Source organism: Capsicum annuum, chromosome 6 (assembly GCF_002878395.1).
Source record: "Capsicum annuum cultivar UCD-10X-F1 chromosome 6, UCD10Xv1.1, whole genome shotgun sequence".
NCBI classification, from domain to species: Eukaryota; Viridiplantae; Streptophyta; class Magnoliopsida; order Solanales; family Solanaceae; genus Capsicum; species Capsicum annuum.
In genome coordinates this window covers 25,406,044-25,424,122 of record NC_061116.1, presented here as the reverse complement: position 1 = coordinate 25,424,122, position 18,079 = coordinate 25,406,044, and positions in this window count along the sequence as shown.

Here is an 18,079-nt window from a genome sequence, read left to right as displayed (position 1 = left end):
GGGGATTGTCCCATCAACTCCACGTCAGATAGATTCATTTAGAGGCTTGTCAGACTAGATTTATAGATAGTATTTAGTTTGACAGATTGTTATTTCAGTTAATACACTTTATTAATATTTATAGAATTTTAACCTTATGGAATTTCATCCTATTATTTCACATTTATTACAGTATATTTATTCAGTGCTCTAGAAGATATCAGTCATGGGTTAGTTTATAGTCCCTCGGGATCGTAAGCACCATGTGATGACTAGGTGGTAGTCCCAAGTCAGTAAAACTTAGCTCTGATAACTGAATACTGATATGTGAAAGTTTAGACTGAAACTAAAGTACTAAATTGTGATGGCTAAATAACTGATAACTGACAGCCATGGTTCTGTAGAACTGTTTGAGTTCTTTACTAAATACTAAGAAAAAAGTTGTAACTGTGGGAGTCTTCATCTAACTGACTTACCCCAGTTATAAACTGAGCTGGGGGATGACTTGTGACCCTAGTTCGAAGGGTATTTGCACATTACCCAGGAATACTAACAATTTTATGCCAACCCTGATCTAGCTGGAAAACTCATAAAATATATATATGATTAAATCAACCCTAATTCTAATAGGATGAAGACTTACCCTACGCTGGCTACGTAGTTCTGTAATGCAGGGACTTCTACTAAGGGTCAAACCCTCTGCTGGCAGGAATACCCCCATCCCTGGGTTCGCACGGTGCTGAATCCTACTCCCAACTGAATCGATACTAAACTAATCACTAGACTGTACTAGGCTTGACTAAATTGACACGGATCATGCTGATAGACTGAACTGGACTGAGTTCACTAAGTTCTATCAACTGACTGAGTAGTACTGTTCTTGACCTTTACAAGGACTATTCTATGACTACTTCAACAAAGTAAACAGCTAGATTTCAGGTAATAAATACCCCCAGGACTCGATAGCACCAATAATAAAACATAATAAGTCTTGCAAGCATAATAACAGTTAATTGTTCACAATTCATTCACTGAGACATTTTGTCAAGCACTTTGAGGTCATGAACCTATAAATGAATGAGTGCACGTGATAACATGTCATGATTACCCTATTAAATTTACATGGACATTCAATCAAACACTTGGGGTGAATAATTAATGCACATGATAATGAACAACACATAAGTATCATGACTACAACTTAAACTTGAAAATTCAAGGGTTTTGACATAAAAGATTCATAATTCAACACACATGATAACATAATCTTATGGAACCCATAAAAGATCTCAACTTGAAATCCATACAAAAACTCAAACATGGGCATAATTTAATTCATAATATAGAAATCATAATTCAAGCTTTTGAAAAGGTTTCTTGAAATCCAAGGGTGGAAAGAGACCCAAGGATAAGCACCTAACATTCCTTGGTTGTTGATTTCGTGGAAATTTTTAAGGATTTCTTGGAACTTGATCTAGAGCTTGATAAAACTAGGCTTGTTGTTGAGAGTATTTTGTGAATAATGAATGTATTTTTCCCCATTGGATTTTTACTTTTGGGTTTTAGCTAAATTAGGTGAGGAGAAAAGGACCAAAATGCCATTGGAAGATAGAATTAATATACAAAAACTGCCCAATGATGCGAAAGGCGATGCACCGCATTGATGAGGTTAACGTGATCGTCGATGTGTCACATCGATGGTGTCAACATGATAGCCAGCGCGATGCATCAAGATCATAATGGCTTGGTGTTTTGGCCATCGAAACACGACCCAAGTGAAGTCCGAAAATTCCGAAACTCACCTAATATGACCTATTCACAACCTTGATCATGAATAAATTTAAAAATTGACAATCTAAGGTCAAAAAGATTGTAATTAATGACATTGAAATACCGAGAAAAAAAATGAAACTAAGTATCAACACTTCGTTGTAATTTTGTATGTTTGGCACTCTTTTGGCATGCTATATAGGACTAAAATGCCTAGGTCGTACAATATCTTCCCCTTGGGAACATTCGTCCTCAAATAAGACTGACTGACCTGAGAGGAACTAAGAAATTGTACTTACACTGACATGCATAACTGAAGTATGACTGAATTCTGGAGACATGACACATGACTGAACTATTTCATGAATGCATGAATGATATGAGAATTTTATGCAGTTGTAACTGAGCATGGACTAGAGTAAATCTAATGAAGACTGTTACCTTAGGCTATGTCTGAGTTTTAGGAGAAGAGGTGAGGATACTTAGTTCGTATGTTTACTTCTGCTTCTCAAGTGGCTCCCTCAATAGACTGATTTCGCTAAAGAACTCTGTACAAAGGAACTTCTTTGTTCCTTAGTCTATAAATCTGACGACCAAGGATTTTGATTGGGATTTCCTAATAAGAAAGACTGTTTTGAATAGCAAAACTATTTATAGGGACTATAACTGATGGTCACCAATGCACTTCTTTAGCAAAGAGATGTGAACCACTGTGTGCACTGATTCTAAATCTGTACGCAACTCAGGCTCATAAACTACCTTATCAAAATAACTAAGAATCCTATAGGGACCAACATATCAGGGACTATGCTTCCCCTTCTTGCCAAACCTCTTAACTTACTTCATAGAAGAAATTTTTAAATACACAAAGTCGTTAATCTCAAACTCAACATCTTTCCTTCTTACATCTTCATACAATTTTTGATAGATCTGAGCTGTCTTAAGCCTCTCTCTGATCAACCACACTTTTTGTGAAGCAAAAAAAAACCAAGTCAGGCCCTACTACCGCAGCCTCACCTACTTCAAACTAACCAATGGGAGATCTACATCTCCTCCCATTAAGAGCCTAAAATGGAGCTGTCTAAATATTGAAATAATAGTTGTTATTATATGAAAACTCTTTCATGGTAAGTGGTCATCCCAACTGCCCTTAAAGTCAATGACACACGCCCTTAACGTATCTTCTAAGGTATGAATGGTCCTTTTTTCTTGACCATCTTTTTAATGGTGAAAGACTGTACTAAGGTAAACTTGGGTACCAAGACCCTTTTGGAAGGCTTTCCAAAAATTAGAGGTGAACTTGTACCTCCATCTGAATTGATGGACAATGGGACACCATGTAACCTAACCAACTCTTTGTTATAAAGCTTGTCATAGTCCTCAGCTGAGTTAGAGGTATGAACTAGCAAGAAATAAGCTAATTTAGTCATCCTATCCACAATGACCTAAATCAAATCATATTGACGATGGGTACGAGGCAAACCCATCACGAAGTCTATATTCACCTCCTCCCACTTCCAAGTGGGAATACTGAACTCCTGCATAGAACCACTAGGATTTTGGTGCTCAATCTTTACTTACTAACACATAGAGCACTTAGCCACAAATTCAGTGATGTCTCTCTTCATCACACTCCACAATAGATTTCCCATAAGTCGTGGTACATCATAGTGGCACCTGGATGAATTGAATAATATTCACCACGCACTTTTGCTCGAATCTGGTATCTACGCCATCCACACCTAGCACACATAATCTACCCTGGCAGCACAACACACCAACTCTTCCTTGGGAGAAAACATCTTACTTCTTGTCTCTAACTGGCTATTTCAGCTTATCAAAACTAGGATCCCTATCTAGCTTTTCTTTTACTTCGAAAACCGAATAAAATTCTGAACTATTTTGCACCTAAACACTACCCCCAGCTGAATCAACCAAACGGATACCTAGTCAGGAAAGCTGGTGAACTTCCTGGACTAACTTCTTCTTACCAACCTTAACGTGACAAACACTACAAATGGACAATCTGCTGAGTTCATCAACCACTACATTAGCCTTGCCCAGGTGATATAGAACACTCATGTTATAATCTTTCAATAACTCTAACCATCTTTTCTGATACAGGTTCAAGTATTTCTGAGAAAATGCATATTGCAGGATTTTGTGGTCTGTGAACACATCCACATACATCCCATGAAAATAGTGCTTCCAAATCGTTAAGGCAAACACAATAGTTGATAACTCTTGATAATGGGTCGGGTAATTGTTTGCATAGGGCTTAAGTTTTCTAGAGGCGTAGGCCATGACCTTACTCTTCTGCATCAAAACATATGCTAAACAAACTCTAAAACCATCACAATACACAAAAAATCCATTTGACCCGTCTGACAAAGTCAAAATTAGTTGTAGTGAGTTTAGTCTTTAACTCCTGAAAACTTTTCTCATAAGAATCTGACCACTTAAATTTGACTTTATTTTGAGTCAATCTGGACATGGGATATTCAATAGATGAAAATCCTTCAACAAACCATCGGTAATAGCCAGTAAAACCTAAAAAAAATCTTAATATCTAATGGAAAGATGGGTCTGGGCTAGTTTCTCACTGCTTTGGTCTTTTGATGATCAACTCTAATTTTGTCACCAAAAAAGATATGACTAAGGAAAGCGATTGATCTTAGACAAATTTTGTATTTACTAAATTTGGCAAACAACTAATCGGCTCTGAGAGTCTGTAATATTATTTTGAGATTGTCTGCGTGATCATTTTCACTGTAGGAGTAGACAAGAATGTCATTGATAAAGACTATGACGAACATGTCTAAGTACTACTTACACACACGGTTCATCAAGTCCATGAAATTTGTTGGGTCATTGGTAAAACAAAATGACTTGAATAGAAATTCAAAGTGACCATACTGAGTTCTGAAAGTGGTGTTTGAAATGTGACATTCTCTGACTCTGAGCTGATGATAGCCTTATTGAGGTCTATCTTAGAAAAGTAACTGGCACCCTAAAGTTGGTTTAACAAGTCATTGATTCTAGGAAGTGGGTACTTGTTTTTTAATGTGACTTTGTTCAACTGATGATAGTCAATGAACATTTTAAGAGAACCATCTTTATTTCGTACCAATATGACTTGTGCACCCTACAGAGAGATGTTGGTCCTGATTAATACCTTATCTAGGAGATCCTTCAACTGTTCCTTCAAATCTTTAAGTTTAGCTTGAGCCATTATGTATGGAAGAATAGAGATGATTTGAGTATCTAGAAGAATGTTTATTCTAAAGTCAATTCCCTTTTGGGAGAAACTCCAAGAAGATCTTTAGGAAACACATCTTGAAACACATTTTCTTCTAAAACTGACTCAGGATTAGGAGTCTTGGAAATAGAATCTTTAACTCAAATGAGATGATAGACACACCCATTGGATATCATTTTTCTCACTCTAAGGTATGAAAAAAGTTAACCCCTAAGTACTGAAGTACTACCCCTCTATTCTAGGACAGGTTCAATCTACAACTGAAAATAGACAACTCTATTTCAACAATCGACTGAAGTATAGCATGATTAAAGTAAATCCATATCGAGAATGACGTCAAAATCTATTATCTCTAACTCTATTAAGTCTTCTAAAGTAACTTCCTGAGATACCATAACCAAATAGTTACTGCATGCCCACTGGGCTATGATAGACTTACCCACTGGGGTAGCGACTAAGAAGGGCTCTACTAGGATTTTAGGACTGAATCCGAAGTCAACAGCTATATAAGAAGTTACAAAAGTCAAAAAATCTCCTGGATATAGCAAAGTGTAAATATGTAAATGGTAAACTTGTAAGATACTAGTGACCACATCAGGAGAACTTTCCTGATCTTGTAAGGATTGAAGTGCATAAAACTTGTTTGGTCGTTGCCCACTAGTGGCACTTATAGTGGCACCCTATTGAGATGGGGGACCGGACTGAGCTAAGGGGAGATTATGCTGACTCTATGAAACCAGTTGAGGACACTCTGATTCTAAAACCTAGTATACCACACCCGAAATATACATCACTGCCAGCTCTATATACACCCTAATGGTTTCTTTCATATTTCTAGCAAAGAGGATTTATTCGGGCACTACTAACGCTACCTTAAGATTTAGAGCCTAGTGCCCTATCTTTATTACAATTTTTAAATGTAGGCACCGGAGCACTGGCTGAGGATGGAGCTGGAATTAAAGACCTCAACCCAAACTTAGGATGATTACCACCCTCTGTCTTAGGTTGAGTGAAGTTGAAGCTACCTATTCTAGACCTCTTACTCTCCCTCTCTTTCTCTTTAATTTATTTACCTCTATCTATTGAGCATGGACTATTAACCTACCTAATTCTACCTCCTTAATTAGCACTATGATCCAACACTCTTTCACCACACTATCAGAAACACTAGATACGAACTTACTCATCTTAGATCTGCTATCAGCTACCACAGGAGAAATATATCTAGCTAACTGAGTAAACTTGAGGGAATACTATTTCACACTCATGTTTCCCTGCTTTAGGTTAATGAACATATAAACCTTGGCTTTCCTCAACTCCTATGGGAATAACCTATCTAGAAAGGGAGTAGCAAACTCTTCCCATTCTATGGGCCCAACATGAGTAAAGTCCTAAATTCTAGCTTCAGAAGTATTAGCCACTGGTTTGGCCTGAACAAAAGCTAGGCGTTCATTTTGAGCTACCACAGAATAGGCTAGGGTGGTGAAATCTGCTCTTAATTCTATGTGAGATACATGCTCATTCAGGGGATCTTCCTGAACGGGCAGAGGTGCTGGCTGGTTTCTATTTCTTCTTCCATTGGTCTTTTTGGGAGGCATGTTCTGTAAATAAAAGGGAAAATTGGATAGAAAGAGAGTTTAACTTGAGCTCATGCTTACTCGCATGACACGAATACTTAAAGAAGGGAAACTTTTGTTAAAATATCTCATAGACCTTTCTCCATAAGTATGGCACGCTACACACCCATGCACAAGACTCTACTTGATATGGCTTTCAGACTCCCTAGGACTTTATAGAATCTTATGCTCTAATACCAAGTTTGTAACACCCCAATTCTACACCCTGGACGTTACACGGTGCATATGACCCCAAAGGATCACAAGCTAACCCATGACTGGTACCTACTATGAGCACTGAATAATAGTACTAAAAATATATGCAGAAGTTAGGCTGAAAATGCCATAAGGCTCATAAACTAAAAAAAAATATAGAATAATAATATTAATGCTGAAAATACTAAACATTTATCTGAAGTAATCTAGTTTGAAAGCCTCTAACTATCTGAATATGGAGTTGATGGGAAAAACCCCCAACTAACTCTGACTGAAATAACTTTCTGAGCTAACTGAAATGCTAAAACAGATAAACTCTGTCATTAAAATATGAGGACTTACAACTGAATCTACTATTGGTATCCTGAATGTCAAGGTATGATCAGGGACCCGTGCTTTTGATCCTGTGATAAGAGACATCATAGCGCAAAAAAAGAGTATACGTCAATACTTTGAATGTACTGGTATGCTAATTGAGGTAGGCTGATATACATAGGCTCATATGTATGCGATGATAACTAACTGAATGAACATCATAAAGTAAATGGACGGGAGTACATGCAAAACTGTAACTACTGAACATGTTGAATATGCAACACTCTACATATAACATCTGTCTTTATTAGACTGAAGTTGAAGTGCTAAGTTCTAATAACTGAATATAATAACTAAAAGTTAATATTAAAACTGAAGTACTAAATTTATATGGATAAGTTACTGATAACTTATAGGCAAGGTTTTATAAAAATGTTTGAGTTCTTTACTGAATACTGAGACTGAAATTATAAATGTAGGAGTGTATAACTAACCGACATACCGCAGTTATAGACTGAGTTAAGGCCAAACCTATAACCCCAATCGGAAGGGTGCTAGAACCTTGCCAAGGGATACTAACAATGTTGTGTCAACCCTAATCAGGCAGAAAGATTAATGAAATATATATATATATATATGATTAAATCAACCCTAATTCTAGTAGGAGGATGACTTACCCTACGCTAGCTACGTAGTTTTGTAATGGAGGGACTGCTACTAAGGGTAAAAGCCTCTGCTTGCTGGTATGCACCAATCCTTTAGTTCACTCGATACTGAATCCTACTACCAACTAAATCGACACTATACTGATTACTAGATTGTGCTAGGCTTGACTAAACTGACACTGCTCGTGTTCACTGACTAAATAGGATTAAATTCACTGAGTTCTGTCAACTGACTGAGTACTATGGTTCTTAACCTTTACTGGAACGATTATATGACTACTGTAACTAAGTAAACAGCTAGATTTTGGATAATAAATACCCCAAGGACTCCATAGAACTAATAATAAAACATAACAAAGATGGAAAGAAAAAAATAGTCAATTTATCATAATTCTTTCACTAAGATATTTTTTCAAACACTTGGAGGTCATGAACTTGTAATAAATAAGTGCACGTGATACCATGTCATGATTACACTATTAAATTCACATGAATACTCTACCAAACACTTGGGGAGCATAATTAATGCACATAGTAATGAACAACATATAAGCATTATGACTACAATTTAAACTTGCAAATTCAAGGGTTTTGACATGAAAGATTCTTAATTCAATAGACATGCTAACATAATTTCATGGAACCCATAAAATATCTCAACTTGAAATCTATACAACAACTCAAACATGGGCGTAATTCAATTCATAACATGGAAATCATAATTCAAGTTTTTGAAAAGGTTTCTTCAACTTCAAGGGTGGTAGGAGACCCAAGGATGAACACCTAACATACCGTGGTTGTTGATTTCATAGAAATTGTAGAGGATTTCTTGGAACTTGATCTTGAGGTTTATTAAACTAGGGCTTGATCTTGAGAGGATTTTGTGAATAATGAATGTATTTTGCCCCTTTGGATCCTTAATTTCATGTTTTAGCTGAATTGGGTAGGGGAAAAGGACCTAAAAGCTCTTTGAAAGTCAGAATTTAATACACAAAAACTACCTTGTGATGCCATAGGCGATGCGTCGCATCGATGGGGTTGACACGATCATTGACGCATTGCGTCGATAGTGTCAACGCGATAGCCAATGCGACACATCAAGATATCATTGCCTTGCAATTTTGGCCATCCAAACACGATCCAAACGAAGTTTAAAAATTCTGAAACTCACCCAATCTGACCTATTGACATCCCTGATTATGAAAATTTAAAAATCAACAATCTAAGGCCGAAAAGATTGTAATAGATGCCAGTGAATTACAGTCTCAAAAAATGAGAATAAGTATCAACATTTAGTTGAAATATTCTAAGTCTAGGACCACTTTTTGCATTCTATATAGGACAAAAATGACTAGGACTTTGTGGGGTCTTACATAGTGTCTCCTAGATAGATAGAGTATTGCATGGTGCGCTATCTCAAACCATAAACACACAGAATATATAACCTGCCTTGAAAACAAAGAACACCATATCTCCCTTTGGAAAAAACCTCTACTTTCTTATCTCTAACTATCTCCTTTAACTTAACCTAACTAGGATCCCTATCTTGCTTAGCTTTCACTTCAGCAACCAATAAAGATTTTGAACTATTCTGAACCCATATACTACCCTCAGTTTAATCAACTAACCGAACACCTAATCTAGTAAGCTGCTAAACCTCCTAAACTAACATCTTCTTATACTCCTCAACATGAGCAACACTACTCATAGACAACTTTGTAAGGGCATCTTCCACTATACTGGCATTTCTTGGATAATACAATACACTCACATCACAATCTTTTAATAACTCAAGCCACCTTCTCTGACAAAGATTCAGATCTTTCTACATAAACACGTACTGCAAACTCTTATGATCAGTGAACACATCAACATGAACCCTATAAAGATAATGCCTCAAAATTTTTAAGGAAAAAATAATTTCTGCCAACTCAAGATCATGGTTAGGTAATTCTTCTCATAGAGTTTAAGATGTCTAGAGGCGTAGGCTTTGACCTTACCTCTCTGTATCAAGACACAACTAAGATTAAGTCTAGTTGCATTACAATAAACTACAATTTCTTTAGAACTATCAGGCAACGTCAAGACTGGGATGAAAGTGTGTTGAATCTTCAACTCATGAAAACTCTTCACACAAGAATCTAACCACTAAAATTTTACTTTCTTCTAAGTCAATCGAGACATGGGTGAAGTAATAGAATAAAACCCTTTAACAAACCTTCTGTAATTCTTAATCAAACACAAAAAACTCAAAATATCTTATAGAGAGATGGGTTTAGGCTAGTTTCTCACTACTTTGGTCTTTTGAGGTCAACTCTAATGTCATCGCTGGAAACAATATGGCTAAGGAAAGCTATTGATATTTGAAAAAATTTGCATTTACTGAATTTGGTGAACAACTGATGAGATCTAAGGGTCTGCAACACAATTCTTAGGTGTCCTGCATAATCATTCTCACTGCGGGAATAAACAAGGATATCATTAATGAAAACTATAATGAACATGTCCAAGTACTACTTGAACACTCTGTTCATCAAGTCCATGAAAGTTGTAGGGGAATTCATTAGCCTAAAAGACATAACTAGGAATTTGGAGTGACAATATCAAGTTCTAAAATCTATTTTCAAGATATCATATTCTCTGACTCTAAGCTGATGATAGCTACATTTGAGGTCTATCTAAGATAAATAACTGGCCCCCTAAAGTTGTTCAAAACAAGTCATCAATTCTTAAAGTGAATACTTATTCTTAATGGTGACTTTGTTCAATTAACGATAATCTATGTATATTTTGAGTGAACCATCTTTATTACACACGAACATGACTGAAATGCCCTGTGGAGAAACACTGGACCTGATGAAACCCTTATCTAAGAGATATTGTAACTATTATTTCAATTCCCTAAGCTTAGCTAGATCCATTTAATAGGGTGGTATAGATATAAGTTAGGTATTTAGAAGGAAAACAATTTCAAAGTCGATTTTCCTCTAGGGAGAAACTCCAATAAGATATTCAGGGAATATATCTGGAAATTCCCTTACTATTGAAATTGACTTGAGGCTTGGAGTCTCAAAACTATAGTCCTTGACTCTAAAATGATGGTTTATACACCCCTTAGAAATCATTTTTATTTCTCTTTAGATAATAAACAATCTGACCCCAAATCACTGAAGTACTACCCATTCATTCAATGATTGGTTCATTAGGGAGCTAAAACTTAATGACTTTATTTCTATAGTAACCTAAGGCATAGCATGAGTGGAGACAATTAATGCTGAGAAAGACATTAAAATCAGTTATCTCTAACTCCACAAGATCAACTAAGTTACATTTTTGAGATACCTTGATTGGGAAATTTTTGTATACCTATGTGGCTATGATAGATTTACCCACTAGGGTAGACACTAAGAAAGGTTGGACTAAAGATTCAAGACTGACACAAAAATTGACTACTATATAATAAGTCACAAAAGAAAGTGAAGCTCTATGGTCTAATAACACATACACATGAATATGAAAGACATGTAACGCAGCCGTAACCATAAAAGGATAACTTTTCTAATCATGCCAAGTATGAAGAGAATAAAGTCAGTTCAAGAATTGCCCTGCTAAGTCGAGTGACCTATTGGAGCTACTGAAGAAGTAGCCTGGCCCTGCTGGCAATCACTTTTTCCCCTCTGTGCAATAACCATCACTCTAGATCCTATTGCCTGGCTTGCCATATCCAAAACACAAATCACTACCAGCTTTAAATAAACCATGATGATTCCTACCACACTTTTCACTAAGTGGATTAGTACGACCATGTTCATGCTACACTTGACGAGTCTAAAGAGAATAAAGTCAGTTTTGGCATTGCCAGCTAGTTATGCTGCAAGTATCACCCTATTGAGTCGAACGACCTATTGGACCTACTAAAGAAGTAGCCTGGCCTTGCTGACGATCACTTTTACCCCTCTGTGTAACAGCCATATACTCCAGATTATATGACCTGGCTTGCCATAGCCAAAACACAAATCACTACCACCTTTACATAAACCCTGATGATTCCTACCACACTTTTCACTGAGTGGATTAGTACGACCACTATTCATACTACCCTGGGACTTAGAGCCTGGTGCTCTATCCGGACTATCTTTCCTTAACATAGGCACTGGCGTACTAGCTAAAGATGGAGATAGGGCTAAAATTTTCTGACGAAACTGAGAATGGTTACCACTTTCTTACCTTTGCTGAGAAATATTTAAACTACCTATTCTGGCCCTCTTACTATCTCTCTCTCTCTTTTTCCTTTTTTTTTCCTACTCAATTTTTTTAGCACAAACCATAAGCATAGATAGGTCCATACCCTTAATCAACATGACAGTCCTACACTCCTTGACCATGCTATAAGCTACACCAAATAATAATTTACTCATTCTAGACCTGTTATCAACCACCATTGAAAGAGCATCCGTACTAATTGAGGTAAACTTAAGCGATTACATATTCACGCTCATATTACCCTGCTTCAAATTGATAAACTCCTGCACTTTAGCTTCTTTCAACTCTAATGGCAAGAAGCTTTCTAGAAAAGCCATGGAAAAATCCTTCCACTCTACAAGACCTGCCTTAATACCTCATTCCTCCTTCTATTACTTAAACCAGGTGTGAGATACATCCTGCAACTAATATGTAGAAAACTCTGCCCACTCACATAAAGTAACACCCATGATATCTGTCACTATCTGCACCATATCAAGAAACTTATACGGATCCTCATCGGACTTAGCTTACTAAAATAGAGAGGGATTCATCGGAGTAAAATCCTAAATCCTAATTGCAACCGTATTTTCCACTTGATTTGTTAGGGCAACAACTTAGTTGTTTTGAGCATATACTAAATGGGCTAAGGTAGTGAAAGTAACCCTGAATAAAATGTGGGAGAAATGATCATTTAGGGGATCTTCCTAAATAGGTGGTGCAGGCTGACCTCTATTTCCCTTTTTGTTATTTCTTTTAGGAGGCATAGTTTGGAAACAGAATGAAGGATCAGTTATAAAGAGAGTTTAAATAGAGCTCATGCTCTATCATGCGACATGAACACTAATAGAAGGGAAAACTTTCCTAAAAAGTTCTCGTAGTGTCTTGCCAATAAGCATGGCGTGCTTCACACCCATGCCCAAGACTCTACTCAACGTAGCTTTCTGAATCCCTAGGACACTTTATAAACCCCTAGCTATAACACCATGTTTTTTCATGACTCAAGACTAACCCCTAGTGGCAACAATGGTGTTTACGATCACAAGTGACCACAAGCTAACCCATGTATTGATACCTACTGTAAGCATTGAATAAAATGGCATAAGATGATAAAGTTTGAAATGTTTATAATAACTGATAATACTGAACTAACTGACTGACTCTCTAACTGATTGTCTAAAAGCCTCTCAAATGACTGAGGAATTGATGGGACAAGCCCTCAACTAACTTCGACTATCTGAACATAAGAAAATACTAAGATAACTACGATAAATAAATCATCTACTTGATGGATGAGGACTCGGCACTGCTACAGTTGAGTTTCACTGAGTTGTCTAAGAATGGTTGGGAAACTAACGTCTAAACATACGTTATAAGACAACATAGTGCAAAGAAAATTATATGATCAGTACTTTGAATGTACTGGCATATATGGTAAGGAATGGCGGAAATGTATCAGATAACTGAGCATAAATGTATGAAAATGTAATATCTAAGAAAAAAAGACCAAGTAAAAACATATTTCTTAAATAATTTTTAAATTGAGAGACTAAAATTAGTATAACTGAATATTTGTAAATTTGATCTGTTCAATTGGTCAAGCAAAGCTTAACTAAGATATACTGAAATACTAATGGAAATTATGGGAGGTATCATATAACCGACATTCCCCAATCTAAGCTAATTAGTGTCCAACCTATAACCCTACTTGAAAGGGTGTCAGTACAATGCCACGGGTACTAACACTGGTTGTGTAGATCCACTAATCTAATGGCCCAAAGCACTAGGGTGTCAAGCTTAAATAGATGGGTGACCCCTGAGAGGAAGCCAAGCCTAAAAAAAAGGGTGAACCATCATATCCTATGTTGTCTACGTAGTTCTTGGATATAGGGACTGGTACTAAAGATTATGTCTAACTAATGGGGAAGTCGCTACCCCTACATATGCTCGGTGCTAAATCCTACTCCCAACTAAACTGACACAGGTACTGAACGATAATTTCTAATAGTTCTCATCATGATTTATCAACTGAATAAATAGGAATATTCATGGTTTAACTGAATCATTACTTTAAAAGATGAAATCACATAAAACATGTTGGTATAGGATATTCATAACCCACCAGCACTATATGGTTAAAAATATGACATTTAAGCTTAAAACTGTAGTATGGAATCATGGTTCAACCCAAGATATATACATTCCACCAAACATGTGTAAAGCATCGACTTGATCATGAGGATATTCTAAACATAACAAATCAACAACACGAAACTCACTTGAATAAGACATGGGAAACTTAGATTTAAAGCATGACTAAATAAATTATTTCATGTGATCATACATGGTCTGAATTGATTATAAATTACAAAGAAAAACATGAATTAAACTCAGCTTGAACATGTAAAATACCATAATAATATAAAAAGCCTTTCTTTAATTTAAAAAAAGGATTTTTGGGCTCCATAGGTGAAAGGGACCTATGAATGAATACCCCACATACCTTAAGCTTCTTAAATTGAAAGCAAAACACTAATCTTGATGCTTTCTTAGAGGGTCTGGAACTTGGGAAACTTGAATTCTTGATTTCTTAGTGAAAAAGAAACTTAATTTTGTTCTTGGGGAAAAAAGGGTTTTCTTGAGAGGCAATTTGAAGAAGAAGGGAAAATAATGCCCTAACTGATTCCCTAAGTCATGATATGAACGATTGGTTTGATAGGAAAAAGACCCAATTTCCCCTCAGTCATTTAAATTCAAAATTGGAATTAATAGGCTCACGGCGATGTGGTCTTATCGCGGTCATTGATTTTCCACACTGTGACACGGTCTGCATGACATGAAGATTAATTCTACATTGTGGTCTTATTGAGGTGACCGACTGGTTTTGTGATCCAAACATGACCCATACCTTTTTCGAAAAGTCCAAAAATCTTTCGATACATACCTTTTATATTCCTAAACATGAATCAATTACAAAACTAATGTCTCGAGGTCAGGAAGACAAAAATAAAAATCCTCAAAAGTTTAGGGGTCTCAAAAAAGACTAAGTCCCTAAAACTTAGTGAAAATTTCAATCCTTAAGCCCCTTATGCATGCAACTTCAGACTGAATCGAGCTAAGATTAAAACGGGGTATTACATCCTATGTTCCATGTCCCTAAGAAAATATTAATCATACATATTATTCATAAATCAACATAGCTAGTCTAAAAGTTGTTAGGTAATTTACATTTATTATAATTTAAACCTTTTTAAGAAGGTTATTATAATAGATTTAAACAATGTGAGCAATATAAAGTCTACCATCTAACCCACGTTGGGAATATTTGCTCTATTCCTTGCCATTAATATAGAACTAATCTGTCTAATATGAATCTACAACTAATTCTATTAGAATTAAATAGTCAACCTAATGATAGAAGACTATTATCCTACGGTGGCGCATATCTCTGAAACTTGAGTTTTCTGGACGTTGAGTTCTCTCAGTACTAAAAAGTTCATGTAAAATAAATTTTGTTATAATAGGAACCTGTGTTCACTCAGTACTAAATAGTCCTTGCAAAACAAATTCTACCATATTCTTTGCTTATTTTTGGATAAAATTGACTCTCTGGAAGAAAAGAATGACATTAGTTCAAAGTAACAATTGTTATTAAATTTCATGACCTGTGGCTACCCGCCCAGTCTTAACACAGTGCTTAGAACTACAAGTGATCAAGCTAACCCATGTAATAGCATGATACTTAAGCAACTGATTTATAATCTAAATACAAGCTAAATTTGCTAAGAAGAAATATAATCATGAGAAAGTTTGAATAAATTAAATACTGATAAAGTTTACAATATGATAAACTGAGGAAAGAAACTTGAATCATGTGTAACTACTCTGACTAACTATCTATAAAGCCTCTACTATACAACTATAGATAGCTAGGACATGTCTCAAACTACAACTAATCAATACATACTAATAATCACATAAACAAGAGAACTTATCACCTATTGGCTGGAAGTTAGAAACTATCTGATTATGATGTGCGGCCTATAACTAGTACAAACATTATGAGACAATGCAGCACATAGATGTATATGTGGATTAGTATTTTTGAAATGTACAGATTAAGTAGGGGTGAATGCAATAATTAAAGCTGGGAAATGGTAAAAACATAAATATTGTATGTAACTCTTAATACCCCACCCTTCTCCTAATTCAAATTTATCTTTAGAACATCCAAGATCCTTCTTCAAAGATGAATATATTTTATTCTATGTGAATTTTTTAAGATTTTGACTTTTTATCCCGTGAAAAATCGAATAAGCTTTCCATCGATACCGAATTCTCCCAAATCCGACACTCGGGCAAAGATTTAAAGACATTTTAGTAAGACAGTGTACCACCTGGTACTTTAGCGCATCGCGGAGCCAGCCAAAATGGAAATTTTCAAAAATCAGTAAGCCTCCATGATTTCACAGCATCGTGGTGGCTTTCTAGTTTGTAACCAAGGTGGCAACAGAATTTCCACCGCATTGCGCGAAGGCTCAGTTTCCCAATTTTACAATTTCTTATAAGTTGGCACGATTATGGCATGATTATGGCCCCAGCATGTAAAATTAGGATTTTTCCAGTTCCAGATTTTAATTCCAAGGGCAAGTAGGTTATTTTGCTACCCCTATATATAATTTTAACACGACATTTCACATTATTTCACCCAAATATACTAGTTTTCTCTCAATTATCTTCAAGAACAACTGTTAGGTTTCATAGCTCAAGACCCAAGTCATCAAGATTCCACCATAAATCTTCCGAGAATCATATAAAAAGGTATGCAGATGTTTATTCTTAGGTTCCTTCCACCTAAGAAATTCAAGAATCCTTTACTAAATTCAAAGATCTTATATGTATGAGTTTTCATGATTCATGTGAATTAAAATAAATGTTCATAATATTATTGAGTTTTAATTCATGATTTAGACTACCAATTTCAAGAATTGATTCTAGTATGTGATGAATTGTATGATGTTCATGATAAAACCTCTTCAAGTTGGATGATATAGATCTATTCATGATAATTAAGTATAGAATCTATGGTATAACCAAAACATGCTCTCCATATGTTTGATAGAATCATTAAGTAAAGAGAATAGTGCCCTCTTTAGTATGTTAAGCATGAAATCCCCAATTATGTCATAACTAGTGCATGCCAAGCGTTCGTTGAAATTCCTTAGTGAATGTATTAGGATAAGTTGGATGCATTCTGATCCATGTGTATTCCTTATTGAAAAACTATAAGGTATTAGTATGCATTCCCTATACATTTACATATTTATGACATTCAAGTCATTGACGAGATATCGTATTGATTGTGTTGTGAATAAAATTCCATTGTCATGATACTCAAGTATGGTCCTGTCTTATTTATTTATGTTATTGAGTCCTGGGATATTTATAACTAAAAATTTAGATGCATGTCTAGAGCCGAGTCAGTCTCAGGATAATTTCAGTCGTGCTATGATCAGTAGAATTCAGCCAGTACAGAACATAAAAAAATTCATTAATCTCAGTACTAGTTCAATTCAATCTCAATATCAAGCTAATCCAACTTATTATTCAGTGATTCAATAGTATTTAGGAGTATCCAGTATTCAGTTCTGACTTCAGTGAAACTCAGTAAGCTAACAAGAATTTAGTAGCATTCCATCAGATAATGGAACCAAGTAAATTAAATCAGCTCAGTTAAGTAAAATAACCAGTAACAAATTTAGCTTAGTCTAGAATAGTCTAGGAATCAGTTCAGTGTCTATTCAGTTGGGAGAAGCATTCAGCACCGAGCGAGGGCAGGGATGACGGCTTTGTCATTATTTTAGGCACAGTCATTAATAATAATCCTTGCACTGTAGAACTACATAGCCAGCGTAGAATAAGAAGTCACCCATCATATTAGGCTTGACTACCTCCCTGGAGGCACTCGTTATATTAGGCTTGGCTCCAACCAGGTGTTACTACTTATGTTAGGCATG